Source organism: Manis javanica, chromosome 7 (genome assembly GCF_040802235.1).
Source record: "Manis javanica isolate MJ-LG chromosome 7, MJ_LKY, whole genome shotgun sequence".
In the NCBI taxonomy this organism is placed as follows: Eukaryota; Metazoa; Chordata; class Mammalia; order Pholidota; family Manidae; genus Manis; species Manis javanica.
In genome coordinates this window covers 116,888,942-116,909,123 of record NC_133162.1, presented here as the reverse complement: position 1 = coordinate 116,909,123, position 20,182 = coordinate 116,888,942, and positions in this window count along the sequence as shown.

Here is a 20,182-nt window from a genome sequence, read left to right as displayed (position 1 = left end):
TTCTAAGACAGATTATCACACTTTTTTATACTGAACACCTTTATCTGATCACTCAAGAGGTCCTGTGACCCCCACACATCTACAAACCTCACTCTGAAAAAGAGGAAGATGTTAAGGTACTTTCAGTAGTATGTGTAAAACTAACAGTCTGTTTTGTTTGATTAATTCAGAAATGATGAGACCCTGACCTCAGCCTTATTTTTGTTCCTTTGAGGCTGAGATTTAGGGCAGGGGAAAAAAGGATGGGGCGGGGTGAGCGCCATCACAATGGATGGGGTGAGCAGAATAAGTAAGTTTCTAATTCATAAAACAAGACTGGGAAAAAGGAGCTAGAATTGTGGCTTGCATGAAAAGGGAATTGTTGGCTTTATCCCAGTTCCAGAAATAGACTCTCTAGGCCCTTTGAAAATCCTTGTTTGATTCTTACTATGAGTAAGCTTGACATGTTTTTAGAAAAACTTCAGATCTTGTCTATGTGATCAGTTGCAGCCATCATTCAGTAACACCACTATCTGATAGGTTGCTGCAGTGGGTTGAATAGTGTAGCCCCAAAATTCATGTCCACTGGGAACCTCAAACTGTTCCCTTAATTAGAAATTGAGGGTTTTTTGGATGCAATTAGTTAAAGATCAAGGTTAGATCATACTGGATTAGATAGGCCCTGAAGCTAATGACTGGTGTCCTTAGAAGAAGAGGAGAGGACACAGAAACACAGAGAAGACTGCAATGTGAAGACAGAGGCAATTAATGGAACCAGCCATCTCCAAGCCCAGGTGTGCCAAGGAGCGCCAGCAACCGCCAGAAACTAGGAGCAAAGCATGGATCTGATTCTCCCTCAGAGCCTCCAGGGAAAGCCAATGCTGCTGATGTTTTGATTTTGGGCTTTTGGCCTCCCAAAGTATGAGAAAATAAGTTTCTGTTATTTTAGGCCACCAGTTTTGAAGTAATTTGACATGGCAGTCCTAGGAAATTAATACAGTTGCTCAACAATTTTATTCTAACAATTAATAACTACAGCTTTGGGTGCTTTTTCAAACCAAACACAATTATTTTTCTGAGCTTAATCCTTCAAGCCATTGTCAGACTGGATTTGTGGAAATCTCCTACAAAAGGTGTTTTACAAAATGGCTGAGTGCTTCTAAGTTTTCTGTGGTGAGGTTAAGACATAGAGGCCCACAGTGCAGCCCAAAGGCCGTATCCCTGATCAGTACCAATTCCCTCATTACCCCTACAGAAGAATGATGGCACCAGTAGGTGTGGTCTTGCTCTCTGTACTTGGAGGACCCTGTTCCTTGTTCATGGGAGGGGATGTAGAGAATCTCAGTAGACAGTTATTCTAGAGATGAGAACCCTTGCTAGTCATCTGACTAAGCCTCTGTGTTAGAAGACATGCTATGTGGATAAACCATCTGGCTGCATCTTGCAGAGGAGCACCTCCAGGTGAAAGCATCCTAGTGCCTTAATGCTTGGCTCTGGTCCAAGACTCCTTCAGTTTGTTCCTACGCAGAACCACAGCTTTATGATCAGAAGAAGGGCAAGTTTTGTGTTTCCAAAGACAAAGCTTTAGGAACATTTTCCCTTTGGTACAAGTACCTCTATTTATCTGGCTTCCCAGCCTTTTCTCATGATCTCTACACCCTCAGATTTTCTCAGATGAGGGCTGCCCTGTAAGTAGGTGGAGGGAGGACTTTCTTAGCCCCTGAAGGAATGTGGGTGAATACTCATTTGCTTGGGAGCGTTGAGCTGCAGTCTTTCTGGTGGGGACTGGTCTTTGAAGGACGAAGGATCTCTCACATACTGATATCTGCAATTCTGTGGAGGGATCGAGTACGTCTTCCCATGTTCCCTGTTTTGGTAAATAGAATTCCAATCTACCCAGCTGTTCATGTTAAAACCTGGAAGTCATTCTTGGCTCTCTGTTCTCCATCATCCCTCATATCCTGTCAATCACCACGTTCTATTGATTCTTCCTTTTTGTGCATCTGGAGTCACATCTCTCCATCCCTCTCCATCGTCTGTCAGCATCCTCATCCAAGCTGCCATTGCTCTTGCCTAGATCATTGCAGCGACCTCTTAATGACATCACCATCTTCAGTCTCTCCCCCTTTCTTTTCTTGTAACCACAGCCAAAGTGCCCATAGTAAACATGAATCAGGTCCCAGTCCCTTGCTTAAAAGATTCCCATGACTTTAAAATAAAATGTGAATTTTTTAAAGATGACGTGATGGTTGGTATGTATCAACTTGACCAGGCCACATGGTACCCAGATATTTGGCTAAACATTCTGAGTGTATCTGTGAAGGTGTTTCTGGATGAAATTAATGTTTGACTTGGTGAATTAATGTTTGAATTGCTCTCCCCAGTGTGGGTGGGCCTTATCCAATTGGTTGGAGGTCTGAATAGTGTAAAAAGTGAGGCCAGGGTGAATTCGCTTTTTTGTTGCCTGTTTACCAGCTGGGACATCTGTCTTCCCCTGCTCTTGGACTGGAGCTACACCAGTAGCTCTCCTGGGTCTCCAGTTGCAGACTGTGGGACTTCTCAGCCTCCACAATCAAGTGAACCCATTCCTTATAATGTCTGTCTATTTATCTATATCTGTCTGTCTATTTCTTTATCTATCATCTCCTATTGGTTTTGACTCTGGAGAATTCTAATCCACATTGGTGACATGATCTGGTCACTTCAGCCTTATCTCTTGTCATTCTCTCACCTGCATTAAATGCTCTGAATTTCTTTCGGTACTCTAAATAGAAAGTCCTGTCTCTATACCAGTGGTTCTCCTCCTTGACTGAACATTGGAATAATCTGGGGAGCTTTAAACATTGAGATTCTTATGCAACTTGTGGGGCTGCAGCAGGGTGTTTAAAGACTCCCCAGGTGATTCTAATGCCCAACTTTGGCTGAGAACCACTGAGGCTTTGCACATGACTATGGGTTCTCATCCCCTATTCTGTTTATTCACTTCCCCTTCTAGTCTTCTTTTAATGAACACTTGCTCCAGGAGCCTTCCTTGATTATCCTTAGATTTGGTTAATTCATTATGTATTCCTATAGGATCCTGGACTCGCCATGTGTCATACCACTCATCACATTTCATTGTGATTATTTATTTAATCCTTTGCCTTCTGCACTAGAATGTAAGCTCCATGTGGCCAGGATTGTGCCTGGTTTAGTTCCACATTCCATCAGTACCTGAGTTCATGCCTGGTATCTAGTAGCTAATCAATATTAAATTGAATGCATAAACAAATGCAAATGCATCAGCAGTGTATACTGATCAAGGTTCTTACTTGTTGCAGGCAGTCCATTTGGGGGACTGTCCTCAGCAGGGTCCGGCATTCTCAGCCTCCTTCCAGAGTGGTTACCTTTCAGGGCTTTGACTTCCTTCATATCAGAGACTTGCTCTGCAGCACAGTCTTTGGGACCCATCCTTCCCAGCTGCCATAATTCACCACTCACCAGGTCCTCCAGTGATCTCTTTCCCAGCCCTGACCTTAACCTCCATCCCTACCTGTCTCCAGTGGTTGTCAGACAGGAGCTGACATCAGGACTCCTGTGGGGGCATTCTCCAAGCAGACTTGATCAAACCCCTACTACTTTCCAAAAGCTGATTTTAAGTTTGGGGTGGATCCCAGGCATTTATATTTTACAAAAATTCCATGGATGATTCTGGTGCACAACTTGATCTTGCAGGCTTTCTAAGTGTGTGAAGTGACTACTAGGGAATCAAAAGGAGCATTGAAAACTCATCTGGGTCTATGTGTTAGTGGGAGAAGGTCAAAAGAAGGAAGATGTTGTCCATAACTTCTGTCTGTCAACTAAAGCCTGTGCCCTTAATTGTACCTATGGCACATTTAGGCATTCCCAAGTGTCTTTCCAGGAATTATGACTCTTTTTTATTGTCTAATGCAGAGGAGTGACTTTATGGTGGCTCCATCAGAAGATTGTCAAGGCTGTGGCAGGCCAGGGGAGGAGATATCTGGGGTTGGTAGAATACTGTAGGGCTTTCCAAATTATACACAGGCTGACCTTTTTTGAGTTCCATATCACAGGAAAGTTTTCCTCCCAGCTGCCTAACAGGATGGCTTCTGTCAATTTGCAAGAAAGGAGACCTGGCACTTTGCTGTGGTGTCACTAAGTGTTCCACTTTATGTAACACAGCCTTTAGAACATTGCTCTTAAATATATGTTAGGGTTGGGCTATTTAAAGCTCAAGACTTATGCTGCTCAGACATGAAGCACAACACTCTAACATAGCTTTAAGTTATGCAAATTGTTTCTTCTCAGTTGCTGCAAGAAGCTTTGTTTTGTGATACTGGCCTAGGGCCAAACAGGTAGCGTGATATGAGTAGGCAGCCCTCCTACTACCTCTCAAGTTGAAGGCTTGCTTCTGCCAGTGCTGTTCTCAAACATCCAGACAGGGCAGAAACGAGTCTGAGGAGAGATGTGCTGGGAGTTGGCATGGTCTGGTTACATAGCCAGCACCTGGCCGGAAGGTAGGAGGTCTGGGATCAGGGCAAGGCACTGGGAGGATGGTCATTTGCTTCTCTGCCCTCCATTGTCCACTTGGTCCAAGAGAAGAGCTACTCCATCTTTTTTAAACATAAAAGTTTACTTCTGAAAAACTTTATTTCAATACTGGCACACGTATATAAATAACAAGCATCAATGGACAGCACATACCTATATCCTTATGTCAGTGAGTCCCTCTTTTCCCTAGAAATCTATTCCATTTAACTTGGATCCTAGTCAGTCCCAGGGCATTGAACGTTGAGTTCTCCTATGATGTCTGTCATTTCCCAGGTTCATTACCTCGCCTCTGGGTGCAAACTCAGCCCAGTTTACATATGAAATCCACTCACTAGCATTTTGTAAGCTCTAGTAGAATGTATTCATAACTAGGGGGAGTCACTTTCCAGGGTGCATGACCTCCTCCTGCCCTCCTAGCTCCTGCTCCTTCCTCCCATCTCTGCCACCCCATCCTCTCTCCATACTCCCTGTTTCCCAGTCCCACCCCTGAGTCACCCCTGTCATGCAGAGTAGTTTGGTCCCTGGGGGCAGTGGAGGAGATGGGGTTCCACCCCTATCCCTCACCTTGCAAGCGCCATCTTCAATGACTTACTACTCTTGGGATTCACCCTTCCCAGGGAGCAGTCTGGTTATAGTTTTTTCCTGCCTGTTATATACTTGTTTGATATCTCGCCATGAGCTTAGGTTTATCATGCATATGCATACAGTGGAAACTAGAGAAATTTGAGCATGTACAGGTGGGTTCTCCTGCAGGCAAGCTGTGTGATGTTATTAGCCCTATGCTACATAAAACCAGCCAGGCTTTAGAGCTTGAAATGGCACTATTTTGGTGCAAAAGAGAAAGCGATGTTGAGAAAGAATGAGAGAAGAAGCATTGGCATCTTTAGGCATAGATATGCAACTTCCAAAGTGAAAGGTGGAAAAATATATAAACCACCCTATGAATATTAATAAGAATACTTTGCAAAGCACTTTGAGTTCTCAGAAGAAAGACGCTACATAAGCATAAACTTTACCTCATTAATCCTAACAGCATCCCTGGGAGAGGGGAGCCAAGGCAGATAATTCCATTTTAAAGACAAGGAAATGGAGAAAGGAGGAGACACAACTTGTCCCAGCATCATCCTTATCTCTGTGGCATAGGCCCTGCAAATCTCCCTCCTTTGAAAGTCTCCTCCCACAGGCCACCTCATGGCTTCCTGATGTTTCTTGGTTGTGGACTGGTGTTCCCCATTTCACCTGTTTGTCTGTCCATCCAGCCAGACTGAACTCCTTGTGGGGAGAGCCTGAGCTCCCTGTCTCTTTTGCATCTCTCCCTCTCACTGTACCCAACAGAATATCAGGGACTTAGAAAGTTCTCAATAAATGTTTGTTGAATGAAGAACAGTCATTGTGGTCCTGGAGTAATAGTTGCTTAACTAGTTATATTTTCCCTTTCCAGTCATGTTTCTTCTTCATACTAAGTTTTAAATAACTGCAAGCAATATGAATACCATGTTTTGGTAAAAAAGTAAATAAATAAAGCATCCTATTCCCTTTGTCTATCACCCTCTTTATATTTAGCAGTGATTTATGATAAGAGTAAGGACTGTTTTTAGTAATGTATTTTTAGAAAAGAAACTGCATGTGCATAGAGCAAAATTCAACAGGTACTATAAGAAGACATTCCATAAAAAATATCTTTCTGCTCTTTCCAAGGTCCACCTGTTTCCCTTTCCCAGAGGCAATTGCCATTACCAGTTTCTTCTGTCCTTCTGGGGGCCATTCTATGCTTATACAAACATACATATGCATATAATTTTTTAACACAAATGGTAGCATGTAATAGACATTGCTCTGTACCTTGCTCTTTTTTACTTAATGACCTACTTTGGAGATTGTTCCATGTCTGTGTTTACAGTTGCCCTATTTGTAGTATTTCTTTATATGGACATACCCATTTAACTACTCTCCTACTAATATACATTAGGCTATTTTCCATCTTTTGCTATTATAAACAATGTTACAATTAATCTTTTTCTATGCAATCAATTTGTCATATTGCATATGTACATTATGTGTATGTGAAAATTCCTAGAAGTAGAATTGCCAATTTGAAGTATTTTTTGCACTGTAGTATAGTAGCATGGCCCAGTGTAGGGGCTGATGGCTAATATGCATGTAGAGAGCTTATTGCATGCTAGGCTCTGTTGTGGGCTCTCAGATTCATTAGCTCAATTATGTGATCGTTAGGTGATTTTATCTAAAGGGACTTTAAATTAGAACTTTGCTTAATGGTTAAAATAGCTGATAGAAAAGAACATTTATTGAATATTTCCTATGTACCAGCAACAGAGGTATATACTTCTGGTTCTATTTTTTTTTTAATCCTCTGAGGTAGTTATTATCACCTTCATTTTTGATGAGGAAACTGAAACTTAAATGATTTGCCTGAGATGTGTTATAGAATTAAAAAAGGCCTGTGCAATTCTTTCTACTATGTCACACTGGCTTGTGCAACTTGGAAAATTAAGAATAGTCAATTAATAATTGAAATGGCATTTTTTTAAGAAGGAAGGTTGTGAGTCCAATGGTATTGCAGTGTGGAAGTCCAAATATATGTACTTGAAACTTGTCAGCAGAAACAGGAACCACTTGGCGATCAAAGGATATTTTCTGATGTAAAAATCTCAACAATATTGCGACTTGCATATAGTGAGGGTCTTCGAGACAGATCCAACATCACATATGATGACCCAGATCAAGAAAGAACAGATGTTAACCTCGGCATTATCTGAGGATTTGGCAATTTCAGGAAAGGGAACATAAGGCAGTGGGACCCAAGTTCTATGATTTCCCATTAGGCTGCACAGCTGAGGTGAGGCATCATGACCAAGTTTGAGTTCTGTGGTTACTGCTCTGATGAAATCATGTGGAAAGAGGAGTTTCACTTCCAGACACAGACTGACCTCCAGCAGACCAAGAAAACCATACAACCATATCCTGGCTTTTCCTCACCGAAGAAAACTGGCCATGGAACATTTGCCAGAAGCCAGGGCTGGCAGTGTGTGTCTTCTGTGAGTTTCCATTCAAGAGATGGTGCTGCTGCGGCTTTGAGAGTACCTTTATAATAGGATTATCTTGCGTACTGCACCTCGATAAGTGGTCTTAAAACTATTAATTGGTTTTTTTTCAACAATTACTGTGTTTCTGCCAGGACAAAAACATCTCCATGATGAGTCAGCTGAAAGATACATAAAATATAAATACTCATTTTTATGTGGTATTTGCAGAGGAATATTCAGTCTAATTGTGAAGATAAGAACACATACCCCTGAAAACTGCAAGACATTTCACCAAAAAATATTTGTTTAGAATCTACTATGTGAAAGATGCTGAACAAGGTTCTCAGGATACTATGTTCAGAGCAAAAGAGCTATGGGTGGTTGTCCTCCTTGGCTACAGTGCAGATGAGGAGACAGAAGATTGAACACTCACACCAAGTGAGAATTAGAGAAATAACTGTTACAGGTATGCAGAGAGATCATGTGAGGCTGAACTGATGGCAAAAGCTTTAAGTAGATGATAGCCACGGAAGTCAAAAATACACCTGACTGAATATTTTCACTGTATTTCTTCTGCGTGGCAGAAATCTTCTGGTAGGAGGTGGGTGCGGAATCCTGAGTGCTGCTAACCAAAAGTTCCACCTTTCTTCTCTCTGGGCACATGGAGCATTATACTTCCTCATCCTTTTTGAAGGTAGGACTGGCTATATAACTTGTTTTGAACAAAGCAAGCAAAACTGATGATGTGCCACTTCTTGTTGAAAGTGATAAGAACCTTATGTAAGTGACCACATGGACGCGGTTGTGTTGATCCTCATGGACACACAATGCTGAGAGGAAGCCTCTGTCGGTCATAGTCCCTAGAGGACCACAATGGGCAGAGCCTTCTAGCCTCTGCAAGGTATACACCACTGTGGTTTTAGCTACTGAGATCTTAGTTTGTGTTTCTATAGCCCATCCTGAATGCACGACTAGACTTGCCATTCATTTACATTTTTTGATGAGTATTTATTGAGGAATCCTATGCACTATTATTAGGTGCTAGGAGTAAATTATAAGAAAATACAGATCAGTTTCTTCTTCTTTCAGAGCTTCTATTCTAGTTGTGGGAAGGCCAGGAGATGAAGCTAGAGACAGATAACAAACAAGTAAACAAAAACAATAAAAATTAGTAAGATTTTAGATTAGGATAATTCTCGCTCTTGCTGAGATAGAGAGTAACTTTCTAATAGAGACTATTTTATACAAGATGGTAAAAAAATATCTCTCTGACAAAGTGATAGTAGTGGATAAAACCTGGAGGATGAGGAAGAACCAACCCTGTGAAAACCCAGCAGAGAGTGTTCCGGAAGGAGGGAGCAGCAGAGACCCCGAGGTCAAGAAAGACCTTAGCTTACACGAGAAACAGAAGAAGACCAGAGAGGTCTGAAGAAGGTGCTTGTAGGGAGCTGGATGTGATGTCAGTTGAAACCAGAAAGTCAAGAGCCTAATAATATAGGCTGACATAGGAAGCTTGAATTTTATTTTAGGCAAAATGGGAGGGAGGTCACTGTAATATTGTAAGCAGGAGAATGATGTGATATTATTTATGTTAGAAAAGACCATCTTCTATGGGAGAAGGTCAAGCATGGATGCAGGAAGGCTATTCTGGGGACTGTTGCAACATTCCAGAAAAGAGATTTTGGTGACTTGGTTTAGGGTGGTAGCAGGGAGATGGAGAGAACTGGGCACATTTGAAAAAGATTTTGTAGGTCTAATATACAAAATCTGCCAATGGATACTAAAGATGTCTATGTTTTTAGTTTGAGTTAAATAAAATATATCTTTTACTTAGAATAGAAACAAGGAGATTGGAGAGGTGAACTCAGAGTTCTGTTTAGATAAATTTAATGTGCATATGTGACATCAGAATTAAGATACCAAGGCAGAGTCTGGGGATCAATGTAAATGTTAAGCCTGGAGATAAAATAAGGAGTCACTAGCAAGTAAATAGTATTTTAAACCATGTGAGTAGGTCAGGTCATCTTGGGAAGTTTTGTAGATAGAAGAGAAGGAGAGACCATGGCTGAGCGCCCCTGACCACTCCAAAATTTGGAGGCTGGGTAGAGGAAGAGTCATGACAGAAGACAGAACAAGTGGCCAGTGAAGTAAGAAAAACAGTAGAAGAGTGGAGTGCTAGAGGCCGAAAGAAGAAAGAGTTAAGAAGGAGGAATGGTTAGACATGTTACTGCCACTGAGAACTGGATAAGAGGAGACAGATATTTTCATTGACTTTGGCACAGAGGTGGTTCTTCTTAAACTGAAAAGAGCAAATTCAGCGGAGCTGGAAGCCACATTGCAAAGGGTTGAAGGAGGAATAAATGCAAAGTGGAAAAGTAGAGACACTGTGTATAGACAAGTTGTAAAAGCAAGCCAAGAAATGGCCTGACTGATAGATGGGCAGTAGATGATGGTGTATGTGGGCCAGTGGACGTATTTTTTAAGGATAAGAGATGCTAAAGCATGTTGTATGGTGATGAGGACAATTCAGGGAAGAGAAGGAAAGAGAAAGAGAGAGGCCGGAAGTGTGGGATAAAAGAAGAGGGAGAAGGGGAAGATCATAGTACAGAGAGCTTGAGATGCATGAAGTTATGAGCACTGTCGAAAAGAAGGCATTGGCTTTAACCTCATGGGTGGTTAGAATTTGTATGAGCAGAAAGGGGTGGGAATATCATTAGCAAAGGTACATTTGTGGTATATAAGATTGTATTGGTGTAAAACCATTAGGAGGATGGGTTGATTGAAACCCTGACTTTATTAGGGAAATAGTAGATGTGAAGACAGGGAATTTTTAATATAGTTTGAGAGCTGGGAGGGATGTTCACTCAGTGCAGGAATCTCTCCTCCCACTTTCCTGACAGGCATCCATCCAGCCTCTGCTCATAGGCAAGCAGATAGCAGAGACCCTTATATCTGAGTTAGTTTTGGGAATTCATTATCCAGGCCACAAGAAGTCAGAGTGGATTTTAGATCAGAGGGACTTGGTGAAGGCATATTTTAGGTTGCTTCACAAGGAGGGAGCATTTAGGAAAACTGGAGCAGGGAGGCTGTGGAAGTAGAAAGGCCAGGTGGGAGGCCTGTGGGACAGAGGCCAGTAAGAGTGAAGGCAGCCCCAAGGCAGTACAGGAAGAGAGGCAGTGTGGAGATGACATGAAAGGCCATAAGAGGAAGCACTAAAGACTGTTGATATCTGGGAGGAAGTGTTAGGAATGGGTAAGGGCAAAATGTGATCATATATTTTTAAGCTTAGAGAAGTTGTGAACAGAAAAGGATAAGTTAGAGATAGGGAACTTGAGCTGGGAGGGTGATTTTCTTATAAGTGATTTTTGAGCTAGTGAGACTAGATGGATTTGTAGAGAGAAAATATAGAGAGAAAAGAGCAAAGCAGAGAGAAGAAAGAGGATCAAGTGGAGAGAAAAAAGCAGGGGAATAGAGAACATAGTTTCAAGAAGAAAGTATCCTTGGGGTCAAATGCAACAAGAAGTGATTTAGGCTGGAATTGATTACTAATGCTCTATCTGCTTAGTTTACAAAGTGCTCTTACAGTTCTTCATTTCATTTACAAGTTTTAGATCTTCTGAATAACTCTCTGAGATAGGGAGAAGGTAGGTATTCTCACTTCCAGAACAGAAACTTGCTCAAAGTCACATGGCAGTTTCCAAAGAGCAGGGGTTCTCAAAGTGAGGTTCCCAGAACAGCAGCATCCTCACCGGGGAACTTGGTGGAAATGCAAATTCTTGGGCCTCATTCCAAACCTACTGAATCAGGCACACTGGGACTGGGGCCCGGCAGTCTTCATTCTAACAAGCTGTCCAGGTAATTCTGATGCACACTAAATTTGGGAACACCAGCTTCCGTAGAGAAGCATATGGCAGAAGGAAGACAAATGCTGGAGGATGAAGGAGTGAAGGGGAAGTAAGAAAGGAAGGCAGCTGGACAGGTCGCTTTCCCTGGGTATTTCCTGGGGTTGTGGTCCGAGGGTACTCACTCTAGACCTCTGGAGATGCTGCTTTTTTCAGTACTATCTTGACTTCTGTTTGATCATAAATTGCCTTGTGAATGCTTTTGTTCAGTGCTATTGTATTTGCTGGAGTATAGACTTTTTAATTAAGAGTAAAATTATATTATCAGGAATGACCTCATTTAAAAAAGAAAAAACAACATTCTCATAGTGCCTAACATGGTGATCAGCACTCTATGTTCTTAATAAAGACTCTTAATAAAGACTCATGAACATTTTTGTGCATTTAGAAATGACAATGTCCAGGCATAATCTTGGTATGTCCATTTAGGAGAAATGTAGAAAAAGACTTCAGAACAGTCTTAAGCAGCAAGGGCTTAAGCAGGGATGGGAACTGGTCTTGGGGGTGTTTGGTAGTCCCCAGAATCTTTGGGAATGGTGATGTGTGGGACTGGACTGACAAGAGTTGACTTGTGTGAGATGACTATAATTTGGCAGGGGCAGCAAATGAATGCAGTGCTAATTTGAGAGAGAAGCTCAGAAAACTTTCCCCTTTAACTATTTAGTCTTCTCTACAGAAGAGAACAAACATGTATAACATGAATGTCTCTGTCTCTGCTCCTGTTTATCAGTGAGACTTTCTCTTGCCCTAGTGTGATGTGGGCAGTCCAGTTTTGACTTGGATGAATAGCCTTTGATTCATTCAACCCCAAGTCCCTGTCCTCAACCTTCCCTCCTTTGGCATCAAGGTGATTTCTCTCTGACCTTCTTGGTCCCAGGCTCTAGCTGTGAAGCTTCCTACCTCTTTATAGTCTAGGCTGTTTGGTTTCCTCTTTCTCTTCATGGACATGATTCTTCATCACTTAGGCTGAATGTCTTTGAATGTATTGTTGGCTAGAGGAAGAAAGACACAGGTTCTGAAGGTACCATTTCTGTGTATCAGTTGTTTTTTTTCTTCCTTCTATTTTGGTCAGATGTGTCATCCATTGCCCAAGAAGTCAGTCAAAGTAGAAGCCACTGCATTTCCTAGTCTTCAAATAACCTATGCTTGAGAGAATTTTTGATTGACTAACTTTATGAAAAAAAAAAAAAGAAAGAAACAAACCTCAAAAAAAAAAATGCTTTTGGCAATCTTCAATAGGACAGATGGAAATGTGCCTGGCAGGGTTTGATGCTCTAGGATGAAGTTTCTATCATCTTTTGTCTAGTCACAGAAGGTACTTTGGAATAAGGAAAGTAAAACCGAATTTGATGTGGGCTCATTTGGCTACATATATTCTAGTCGGACATGCAATTTTTTGGCATGGGTGTCTAGTATTTTCTGTAGTAAATAGGGAGCTCAGTGAGTGTTTGATGAGGAAAAAAAGTACCTCAACAACAGCAGCAATGAAAAGAAACATTAAAATAGGAAAGTAAAATCCACATGTGTCTTTAAGTATCTGTAAGTGTGGACAAAAACATGTTCATGAACCAGATGAGAGCCACAGCTTAAGGAAAGATCTAGGTTAGATCAACTAAATAGTGAATATTATTGGCAGATTTACTGAGCCTACATCGGGGCTGAGTGAAGGTGTTCTGCAGTTTGTATTTTTGATGTGTGTTGTTGATTAATTAAATGCATGCAGCCTTCCTGTGAAGTGAGTCAGTGTTCCTCATTTCATGTGTAAGGAAACAAGGGCAGAGAAGATAAGTGACTTGCCATTTTGCCAACCAGTAGCATCACTCCAGCCATGTTGCTAGGATTGCCAGTGGGGTTTCAAAGGATGACTTTAATTTCAACTTTAGTCTAGGTTCTTGCAAGGCCACTTAGGTGAAATTTCCATGTCTCTGAAGTCACTCACTTGCCCCTGCCTGGGAGGTAGATAATGGTCAGGAAGAGTCTACCTGGCATGGTGTTTTAAGTGCTTCTCACGGTGACTTAAATTAGCACTTGTCTTGCTTTCATAGTATAAACTTGCCTTTCCTGAGTGCCACTTACGTGTTATACAGAACAAAGAGCAAGCTTGCTGGAAAATTAATTAATTCAATAATTGGTGGGAAAGGAACTTGAAAGCTTGCCAGACCCACAGTCCAGTGTGATTTGTAGCCACAGAACACAAAAATACCTGAGGAATGAGTTTCATGTTTAATTTCTGAGTACTGTAATACTTGAAGGGAAAGGAGCCAATGAGAGTCAACATTACAAATTCAATTTTTCTCCTGCATGATGGCAGCTCCCCATGTGGGGTGACCCCCTACCCGAGATGGTGCGTTCAGGGTGTGTGGGCAGAGATGGGAAGTCAGCAGACTGTTATGGGAGAGCTTACTGCTTTGGAAGCCTGGATCAGAGGACAGTATACCTCCTTAAGCAAGCTGTGCGGAGAGGACATGGAAACCACAGGGTCTGTAGATGGAAACAGGGTTTAGGAATCATCCAGGGTTTTTGAGAATAAGATGTCACCTGGGGCTGTGGGGTGGCAGGGAAGGAGGATCCCGAAAGTCCCAATGTCAAGTTGGAGAGAAGCATACCTGGAACATGGGAATGTTCAGACTAGTGGGCATTCCACAATCTGTAAATACAGAGATTATCTCTCTTGCGTTTTGCCAGTGGAAAGGGAACCAGTGAATTAGAGGAACAGAGGATCTTGCAGTACTGGGACACTTTGAATTTCAATAGAGAAGTTGTCAGAGTGTTTCAGAATGAGTCAGAAGAAGCTAACTGTTTAGGGCTGCATGATTTGTGAGTGTGTGATTCACAGGGGGAATTTTACATGCTAAAAATGCCACTGAGTAAGTGGGCTTTCCAGTTCTTTTTTTCTTTTGGTGCTCAAATTTGCCTTATTAGCAGCAAAGCTCTAATATGATGTGATTATACTTAGGGAACTATGTTTTAAAGATCTAGAACGCAAATGATTTTGTAGATGCATTGTAATATGGTAATTTCATATAGTGCCCTTTCTTAAATGAACCTTGATAAAAACATCAGCAGGTATTGAATGGCTGGATGAAGAACATCATGTCAGGTTCTGAAGGACATTCATAATCTGAAGTCCTACTTTCAAGACATATCAAAATACCTAAAGATTGCCATATTCATTCTTCCTCTAAACTTTTTCTGGGGGCCTGTCTTACAGGGAAAATCCACAATATGGAAAAAGTCAATGTACAAAGATATTGATTAAAATATTATTTATAATTGTGAAATAGAAAAATATTGAATTACAACATACCCATTTGATAAAACATGCTATTTGTGTACTATTAAACATTAATTAAATGATGGTTATGAAGACTATGTAATGAATATGGAAAAAGCATATAAACATATTAAATAGAAAGATTAGGTAATAAATATTAGAAAATAACAAACATATATTTAGGTTAATATCTTTGTTTTAAGTCCTTTACATTTGAACCATTTAATTATCACAATAATCTTGAGTGGTATGTATTATTAGCACCCCCATCTTGAAAATGAAGGAACTGAGATACAGAGAGGTTAAGTAATTTTCCAAGGTGACACAGCTGGAAAGAAGTAGAGCCCTCTGCCTCCAGAGACAGGATATAAAATTGCATCTCTTTTATGATTAGAACCATTTATAAAGCATATCTGAGGAGAGAAAATATGTTGATTTTACAAAATAAAGCACTTGCTATATATAGCTGTATTTCTGCAAGGCCATTATCTTCTATGGTTCTCTACTTACCTAGCCACTTAAATACACATGATCTTGTTAGGGGTGAAAGTACTGAATGGATTATGTAGTGAATGATTGTTCCTTTTGGGAGCAATAAGGTGGTTTTCCTGGCACTGTAGGGGTAATCTGTAGTAGTATTCACTATAGTTCACCATTTGTTTTCTCTCTTGTGAATCCAGTTACACGCAATTAGAGATCCAAAGAGGTGGCTGATATCTGCATGTATAGAACCAGATACAAGTTTGCAAGATATTAGCCTTGGAGCAGTTTGTGGAGCCTAAACTTCAGACTCATCTGAGACTGTCTTGGAATAATATTATTATATGACATTTGATTGTTATTTACAGTTCACAGATAATTTGATCTTCCCAAAAAGATTACCTTTATTTTGCAAATGAAGAAAGTATGGTTCAAAGAACACTAAAATTGCAAAGCCTGAATCCAAACCCTATCATTCTATTCTTTCACACGAAGGTGTGATCACACTATGTATATATATGATATTTATTGATATCTTCATATCTGTGTATTATCTATCTATCTATCTATCTATCTATATCTATCATCCATCATCTATCTATATCTATCATCTAATTTATCTATCTACCTTATTTCTTCACAACTTGATTTTTTCAGTTAGCACTATATCATATACATCTCTACAAGCTAAGGTATAAATCCGACTTGTTCTCTTAGTTGCATGATAACCACACTGTATGGTGTATTCGACTGTTCCATTCTTGTGGGCATGTAGGTTGTTTCAAGTTCTTGCCATCATAGACATAGCTGCAATAAACATCCTTTATACATGTCCTCATGTACTGGTACTTTAATTTTTACAGGGTTGATTCCCAGAAGTGAAATTGCTGAGTCAAAGGATATGTGCTTTTAAAATTTTAATATATCGTGTCAGATTCCTCTCCAAAAGCCTGGGTCAAACACTTCCCCACTCTTGATGGCTCGAACTGCCTGATTGTCTGCACCCTCATAGTGCTGGGGGTTGTGCTCCAGCCTTCTGCAGGAGGAACCCTGGTATTTTTTACTTTAAATCTAGGCCTCTGTTTTTTCAATGAAGATGTCTCAAACAACAGAGATGTTAGGCAGACTTAAAAAAAATAGTTATCTTTAAGGGATTATTCACAATCTAATATGCTTGGGTTCTGTTAAAAGGCTGTTTTTGGCCTCAGTCACTGCTTTGTATACACACAACATATCAATAAATAATAACCATTACGGTTGAATATTAGAGTTGACAGTGGAGTAAGTTATGAACAAATGTCCTCATTAGCAGCACTATTATTTCTGTGTTTGCAGCAATCCAGTAGTCACAGCTAACTTGAAACAAGAGCTATTATGTATGTAAGACATTTTTAGCTCATTTACTCTGAACTCATTTTGCATACAAGAGCGCTTGGCCCACACCATATGGTGTAATGTCAGAACAAGATGCAAATTGAAGTGAAGAGGAACAGGACCTCTTGACACGAGAGTGTATTATGTACTTGGATGTTCGTGGCTTTAGTTTGCAAATAGATTCAGATTTTAATTCCATGTGAGTAACCCAAATATTTTCTTGCTGTTGAAATGGAAAGGCTACCAACCTAATATATTTATTTATGTATGTCTGTGTCTGCTGATTAGTCAAGAGTTGGGATTGTGACATTGTATCATTGGACTTCATTTCCCTTTTTAAAAATTCTTCCAATATCTAACAAATGGGAGTTAGGGAATTACTTTGAGTGCTGAATCAAGCTGCCTTTAGCTTGTCTGGTGTCCATTTCCCTCTTTCTAGTAATGGCACATAGATTTATCTCTGGGAAATTTTCCTCCACAGAACCTCTGTCCTTTGTCCATGAGGATGGCACTGCCTGTAGTACCTCCCTCCACCCCAGGTCTGGTATGCAATGTGCCCTGGGCATATGATTGGCTCAGGGATGGACATGTAACTGAGCCCAGGAGAACAACACTCAGTTCTGAGACATTTGTTAGAACTTGGGGGAAGAGACAATCCCTCCCCATAATGATTACTGGCTCTAGGCTGACATAAGCTTGAAATGTCAAGTCCCCATGAAGATGGGATCCACTGGAGAATGAAGCCAACCCCAAGGTTTACAGAGCCAAAGGTGGAGAGACACTGAGTCCTGATGATGTATTTGAGCCCCTAGGTCAGGTTTCCATGGGCTTTACCATTTTGTGAGCCAATAACTCCCCTCACTCTCCTTATTTTTAATTTCACCCATTTTGCATGGAACAACTTCTTTTGCTGGCATTCAAATAAATCCTAATTGATTTAGGTTTTTAAATTGTTTCAATTTTTCTACTGCATTGTTTGTATGGTTTCTCAGTGACTTCACCATTTCACTGTATAACCAAAGATGTTTTAAAGCAGTTCTAATGCAAAGTATTAACTGGATTAAAGAAAGAAATACAGGAGCTTCTCTTTGGCAGTTCCACAGATATAAAAAGTTGTCCCCTGTTTTTCTGGTGCACTTGTTTAGTAGACTTTTCAGTCAAATGTTGGCATCTGAGTTTCTTCCCTCCTTGGTCAAAGTTAACAACTTTATTGGATTTATGTTTTTAGTTCTTCAGACAATAGCATACAGAAGCTTATTACCCCAGCACATTAAATATTGCCCTGGGGACTAAGAATACAGCAGAAGCTACTGGTAGTGTTAACTGAAGCCAGCTTCCTTCTTTGGGGAACCATTCATGTGAATAGCAAATAATTTCTTAGCTTGCCCTTTACTGTGTCTTATTCCAAGCACCTAAAGCAGACTTTGGAAATGAATAGTCCTTTCTCTGAGATGAGATAGATCGTATGATAACTGTCTTGTAAACATCAATAAAAATGTTTGATTGTTTTAGAAGTAAAGTATAAGGGTGGATGAGGGAAGACAGCATATTTTCCCCCAAACAGAGCCAGGGGAAGGCAAGACATCCTCTGCTTAAACCCCCATCTGAAATATATTTTTCTCAACAAAAGTAGCTACAAAACAAAACAAACATTTCTTTAATATTATCAGAGTGGCCAAACACTGAGGCAAGACTGGGAGTCGCCTGAACAGGAGCATTCAGACAGGAGCAGCTCCATAGGACCACGCACAGTGAAAGAAGTTTCTGCCGCCAGATGACACACTGTAAAATGTACTGGAGAAGTGGATGTTCTTAGAAATACCATTGCTCTGAACTCTATATTTAAACCATGTCCATTTTAAAACGAAAGCAAGAACTGCCTGGAATTAATAAGGGAACTTACATGAGGAAATGACACTCTACAGCACAGGACCCAGGCAGGACCGCTAGCACTGAGAGACCTTCCCTCAGCCTGGAGAGGTTGTGTCTTCACCAGTTGTTTAATGAGTGGAGTTGAAGTGAAGGAAAAATATTTGTAGAGGCGCTATTGGTCTTATACTTTGTGAGGTAGTCCAAGTTCAGTTCAATTTTGTGTTTTCTTTTTATGGTTTTTGCTTACACTAAATGTATAACATATATAGTTCTTATTCCGCAGAAATAAATCTATGGTAGTTAATTCTTTGCAGTTTCCTTGAAATGTTTAGCCTGGTTTAGCACTTCTCCTAAGTAGTATAGTCAAGATCCTGATGCCAGGGTGGGTGGACAAGAGGAGCACACCCTCTAGGAATGATGTTCTTCTCAGGGCAAACTCCATTTACTTTGCTACCTGGGCCATTTTCCCAAGTAGTGTATTTAAGTAGGTCCTAGGGGGAAGGCCATACGTTCTATCGCCAAAGTCACACACCAAGGCATATACAATGTCAGCCCTATGAATGGTTTTTTAAAATAGCTCAACTGATTGGTAAAGGAGGTCTCCCCAGTGATACCTCTGCATGTATATTCATCATGCTCTCTTCTTTTTTTTCCCCTAAATTTGTTTTTATTATGGTAAAATTCACATAATGTATTTACCATCTTAGCCATTTTTAAGGATTCAGTTCGGTGTATTAAATACATTCATAATGCCATGCAACTGTTACCACTATCTGTCTCCACAGCTCTATTCATCTTGTAAAACTGAACCCTGTAGCATTCAATAGCATTAAACACTAACTCCCCATTCCTCCACTAGGGTTTTGCAGAGTGACTAGAACATTTTAAAATTCTGTTCCTACCTTGATGCTGTTATTTGTTTCCATGACGCTGGTTCTGGGAATGGCACTGAGCACATTCAGCCATTCCAAGTGATGGATTAGATAGTAATTGATGTGTGTCACGAAATTCACATCTGGGCCTTCCACCAACTGAGAGTCAGTTTGATTTGATCTGGCAAAAGGAGTTTGAAAGCATTTAGTTTTTAAATTATAGTGATTTATAGAGAAGTGCCTCTTACGATGACTATCAGCTAGTAGCAGGTTGAGTTCCCAGAAAAAGTGTGCTTTTACGGTTCTGAGTTCTCCAAATGGCAAACCCGCAAGGGTAGTCCTCTTCCACAGCCTCCCAGGGCTCTCTTCCTTTTGTTGGATATGCTGCCTACAGAAAGGGTTGCTGAGGCTAAGACTGTAGCACACTGTGCTACAAGTTTATTTTGGATTCAACATGGATTATCAAAAATGTGGGAATAAAGTACTTTGGTGATAAAATTACAATTTAAAAATCTTCATAAATTTATGTGAATAATTTTTTTTCAATTCAGTTTGTAGTGTTTGCTCTACAAATATTGTGATGCCTCAAATTCTGTTACTGGTCCTACGTTCCTCTTTCTGTCATGTTATCTCCATAGTGAACAACCTACAAACATTGAATACCTTCTTTTCTTCTTGACCTCTTCTTCCCTAGTAAAACTTGCAGAAATATGATATCAATATTTTATTCTTGTTTTTGGATTTCACCTTATATGATGAAGTTTCTGTCTGTATTTTACCTTTTCTGGGTATTTGTACTTTAGGCTTTTTATTTCTGGTTGGGAATTGAAAGGT